We start from the raw sequence: 5847 nt of genomic DNA on the forward strand, positions 1-5847 counted from the left end.
GTGAGGGAGAGAGGAGTCATCATCCAGGTAAAGTGACGTGGATCAGTGGATACACTTGTCTCCCCTTTAAAGGAGATAGAGAGACGATCCGAGTCATCCCTAAATGTTAGTGCTTTCAAATACACAAACATTTTTAAAGGACAAAAACGAACATCCAACTTTGACTGTAATACAATTAAATTTTTGCATGTGTGTTTTCAAACTCTCAGATGGGCAGGATGTCAGTCTTGGACTGTCTAACCTGCCGGAGCAGCACTGAATGACCACCACACATGAGCATGTTCCTGCAACATTCAGCAGCTTTGCTTTTGGTAAGTAGAGTTGCCTAAACACATGATATCCATTTCTAACGGCCTGGTTACTTCCTGTCAGTTTTTTTAGAAACCATGTGGTCACCTGACCTAACACTGTTTCTTCTTCCCCTTAATGTTGAAGGGTCAAAGGTCAACCAGCTGGAGAGGAAACTACACCAGTGTACTGGGATGTTTCACCAACACGTGCCAGATGCTGTTCCTTCATGGTGACATCACCAGAGACAGCCCCGCCCACCTCAGGACCTCGCCATTGATCATGATGGTTATAATAATGACAGCGAGCGGAACTAAGACTGTAAAAATCAGAATGTTTAGATGCTTTCTAATTATTCATGAATACTGAGAGCCTCTTTCTGTGTTTTGTCTGTTTTGTTTTTTTTACCTCATTTGTTACTAACAAAGTTCACCAAACTCACACAGTTTACATTCTGTATGTTTCCATCTTTACCAGCCACACTCTGCCTGCATTTAGAAAACAAACCTTAGAAATCGTCGTTTTTCTCTTTTGTAATTTTGTAATTCAGTGAATATACTGCGCTGCTTCCTTTTATTGCGTCACACATGGCTTTAACTTTTTCAGTGTCCAGTTATTTTTTACTGCTGTTTGAATTCTCTGCATGTTTGACCCTGTAGACTGTTTAATGGACTGCTTGTCTTCCTGTTTGTAACCGACGCCTGTTTTTGACTAAAGATTTGGATTTCTGACTTTAACACAGCCTCTGCGTGTCCTCCCTTTGTGTCCTCTTCCTCTGTGAATGTGTTGCATGTGTCACAGATTCATTTTATTAACAGCTTTCCCACAGTCAGTTGCATCAGCATTCATTCACAGCACATTTCAGAAGGATTCAGATTAATACAGTGATCTTATAGTCAGAATTATCCTGACAGACTCCCACTGTAAATTATCTTTCATTAGGTCAATTTTAAAGCTCAGTATTTCAAAGCAGGAGTTATGAAAAATCATATTGGCATTAGGACTGTAACAATATGTACTTACAAAGTCAAAGTTTTGTTAGAATATTGGAAGACAATCAACTTTTAGTGTTTTCTGCATATTAATTATACTGAAATAGAGATGGTGACCCTAACTGTACAGAAGTATACTAAACAACTGACAATCTAACAAACATTATTGGCCTGAGCCGTCATGCACAGTGAGTCTGATCCTGTGCTGTGAGAGTCTGACAAGCATGTTTCTGATCAGTTTGGAAGAAATAATATCACAATGTAGATCTTTTTTTTAATATTCCTTCTCTTTTACAACATAAACTGTGATCAAAGCTACTTATGTTCACAGCGTGTAATAATAGTGACAGTCCAGGGCATTGTGGTCTAGGGTTAGGGTTAGCAATTCAGACATATGTCTGACATATTACTCTTGCTGGATATAACAAACACCTAAGAATTCATATTATAATTTGATTTTCATTAAATATTCATATTCAGTATCGGTCATTTTATATTATAACCACGTATCCACCCGGGCTCATGGTGGGCCAGGCTCTGTCCTGGGATGCTTGAGTGAAAGGTAATGTACACCCTGTTAAGGTTCGTAATTGGTGGAGAGTACAAAGGCAAGACAGTCCAGAAGGTTTGGATCAAGCGATCTTTTATTGAAGTACACGCGTGGGAAGACAGTCACTGCATACATCAGCAAGGGTCTTCGCCCAAATTATACTTCAGACTGCTTTTATAGCATCAGGGTATTATGACGCCCTTCTTGCGTTTACAAGCACATATTTTGCATGTACAGAACATTCATGTATTTTAAGAATATACTGCAGCATAGTGGTTCCTCATTTCGGCATCTTTTCCAAAGAAGGCAATAAACTCGGGCCTCTGTGGTCCCCAGGGGCTGGTCCTTGCCACGCGTCACCTGTTGTCAAGAAAGCTCTAGTGCAGCATGTCAGCCAAATACATTCAGGCCTGTACTTAAGTCTGGTTCTAAGTTATATGTAATATATGTATATATATGTGATGTGTAAGCATGTGTGCTGTCTTTCTTAAGCTCCCGGCTCCTTAACCAATGGATCACCCAGACATTCACGCTGGATGAAGCTTGAGACCTTTATTCCCTGGGAAAGCTTCAACTCCTTATGAGCACATAACTGCAATGTGTATAAAGATATAACAATGTATAAATGTTTATTACTGCACCTGTGAAAGATTAATATGGTGTCAGCATGTTTAAATGTCTCAAGGCCATCTTAAAGCTGTATGCAGTATGGTTAATGCTATGTCAAAGCTATGAAATATATGTTGTGGCAATGAAGCAATTTTCTTTCATCTCGATAACCCTGACCAGGTATCCAGTCTGTCAGAGTTGTTTTCAATATTTGGTTCAAAAATATGAGTGAAAACAAAAATCCAACTAGGATTCTTGCATATGATGAATGAAAGCTGTCTTTGACTGTATTTTCCAGCTGATCCATCAAACCCCCAGCAGGTAAACCTTATCATGACATAACACAGTAACAAAGTAAAAAATTAAACAGCAACAGTCTAAATTTAAAGTGCATTCTACAGTCCTCTTCAATAAATTATATGCAAAGAGTCATTCAGGACTGTAAAACGTGAACTACAGAACCCAGAGTCTTCACCATTAAATCTCTGGTTGCTTCATTTTTCTAATCTATATCAGATACTTTCAAGGTTTTAGTGAAATTGCATTCTCATGGTGAAGCAAAGTGCTTTATGTGTGTGTGCGTGTGTGTCATGAACGGCTGTAAAAGCCCTTTAATTAAAGAACAAAGCGAGTTTGAGTTCGAGTTACGGCAGACTGGCGCTACTTCTAAACGGAACGCAGCCTTCCTACGGCGGACAGCTAACAACAGGAATCGGACGCGCGGTCCACCCTAGTCCACAGCAACCACCATAGCAACCGCCTAGCATGACTTTAAAAACATATTCTGTCTTCATAACTATCAAAAACGTGAAATGATTTGTAAAGTGTGAAAGTGTTACAGCTGCAGAGAGCTATGGCGGTATCTTTGGAAGCTGTTTGCATAGCTAATAATATACGATGTAACCATGGAGACAGTCAGTCACGTGAGCTAGCGGTGCATGTTTACTACAGTGAATAAGGTGATTGTGTGCACAGCGTCCAGACGCTGCAGAGGGTAAAGACATTACTTCAGTATTGTTTTATATTTATATATATTTGTCTTGTGTTGACCATCACCTCAGGTTCACCATTACAGTTTCAGCATACAGATGTACACTGTCTAAATATGAACACATTCAAAAAAATCATGTCTCATAAATAAGCACAGCTGTTCATGTTTGTCATTATAGTTTTATTTGTAAGAAAATTGTGAACTTCAAATTGTTTATCAAGTCAAAGAACATTTGACAAGTCTGAGTCATTGCTTTGCCCTATGAGAGCTGGAATAAATATATATCCTGACAGTTACAGTTGAAACAGTAGAGACAGGTAGAAATGGGATCAGATTAATCTTTGCTTAGTCAGACACGTCCTGTGTTGGCCTTAACCCAAATTTCCCTCGGGGTCAACCTTCAGGATCAATAAAGTTTTACTGAATTGAATTGAATCATATTAAATAACAAACAATAGCACGATCCGTGTGATTTTGCATCCATTTCCAAATTGTAGTTAAGCAGCCCAGTCTCATAAATAGGTAACAGAAATGTCTCTAATGTAGACGTGTACAGTCTAGTGTAAGCATTAAAAGACCATAAAGGAAACACTACTATTTATGTGAAACTAATTGTAATAAAATATGAGCAGGTGCTTTACAGATTTAAAAGAAAGAATCTGAAAACAACACTTTTTTGGTCTAAGTGGTCAAAGTAGAAAACAGAACTGATGTTCAAGAACAAACCATAGCTGCACTGATATTACACATCTCGATTGCTGTGGTGAACAGACATGTTGCTTTTAAAACCACATGCAGTGTGTGACCATGACTGTCCACTGAGACCATGAACGCCACTTCGCTGAAGTCTTCTTCTTCTTCTTTTTCTTCTTCTTGCCATCAAAATGGAAGCAGAAGGAGCACGAGCTGCTTTGATCTACAGAAAGGAAAAAGAACTATATGAGCTGAAACCATTAAGATAGAAACAATCGTTCAATGCAGTGTCTCACGTAGCTTAGCCTGTTACAACTGTTGATACAAGCTCAGTACAGTTAACACAGTGTCAGGGAACTCCAGTGTGGGAACTAGTGGCTTTAGGTTTGTAGTCATTTAACTTGCATCCATTCATTCATTTAATTCAGGAGGAAGAAATGTTAGGTTGGTGCAGCCTGGTTACATGCATTTGGTCCCATGCTGTCTTTAACCAAATGACTTGGTTCACTTTATGGCTGGGCTGTATGTGGGGTTATATCATGTTAATTGGGCAGGAGTACCTGTCCCCTGTTAGGCTTAGAAAGTTTCTCCATAAGCAGAGCTTCTAACTCTTATAGCTTTTAGCACATCTGTAGCTCTGCAGGCTGACAGGTTTTTGGTGGCTCGTTTTTACCTCACACTGATTGTGAGTGTGTAAATAGCCCCACTAGTCTTTTGGGTTGCAGTTAACTTGGGAGAAAGGGGTGGGTCTGCCAGGACTAGATGAATAACAATGATCTGGGATACATAAATTTCATAATGCATGCATATATCTCTATCAATTAAACCTGGCCTGAGGGCTGCCATTTTTACATTCAGTTATTTCTCTTAGAAATGTTGGATCTAAATAATGAATGTGTTACAGTCAAACTGACACTGGTCAGTGTAAATGGCTCATTGGGACACAGAAACCTTTAAATTAAATACCATCACCTGATATCGAGTGTCAAACAATATCAAAGCTGTAAAAGCTGTTTACAGTCAGAATTTATAAAACTATGATTGTAAATAAAATCAAACAAGTGAGCTTTTCTCTTTGTGCTGAATATCAACACTGTGACTTCTTAGACTGTAAGCTTTACATCAGCACAGTTGTAGAAGCCGTCACTCCAAATGTCTTTTGATAACAAGAAAAAAATACCTTGTCAGTACACGGCCTGAAGTTCTTCTCCAAACATCTTCTGCCATCAGCTTTGTCTGCTGGTTTGAAGACAATAGACCACAAAAAGGTGATTTAGTCACTTTGTCTGCATCATGCAGCTCGAATGTGTTGTGCAACGATTTTGAATAGCCGTCGTTATCCCTCTGCTGTGTCAGTAGGATTGTACTGTACAGCATCTCATTGACATGTGAGGAATGCTAATGTAACACGCTAACAGACGTCTGGTCTTACATCATTAAAATATAAAGGGCAGGAGATATTTAGATATTTTTATATTTATATTACATTTTATAGCTGACAGATATTACTAAATAGATACAATTTACTAAATGGTTGATGTACATGAAAAACATGTCCATAATCACAAATGACCATGAGAGTCACCAGAATGAATTCAACTGGACACTCAAAAGACGTCCTTAAATGCTCTTTAAGTGGCAGAACAAATGAACAAACAGTTAATCGCTTACTTGAGATGAAATCTGCTCAGCTACTTTGAAAACAGCTTCTGACTGGTTCCTCT

General features: G+C 38.7%; 1 long non-coding RNA gene across 1 annotated transcript; it reads left to right on the top strand.

Moving 5' to 3' along the window:
• Positions 1 to 958, top strand: LOC134623682 (uncharacterized). Its single transcript, XR_010093424.1, has 3 exons — positions 1 to 105; positions 210 to 311; positions 436 to 958. It is a non-coding gene; the product is annotated as an uncharacterized LOC134623682 (long non-coding RNA).
• The last annotated feature ends 4889 nt before the right edge of the window (positions 959 to 5847 follow it).

The sequence above is a fragment of the Pelmatolapia mariae genome, unplaced genomic scaffold, assembly GCF_036321145.2.
Source record: "Pelmatolapia mariae isolate MD_Pm_ZW unplaced genomic scaffold, Pm_UMD_F_2 NODE_ptg000832l+_length_30387_cov_1, whole genome shotgun sequence".
NCBI lineage: Eukaryota > Metazoa > Chordata > Actinopteri > Cichliformes > Cichlidae > Pelmatolapia > Pelmatolapia mariae.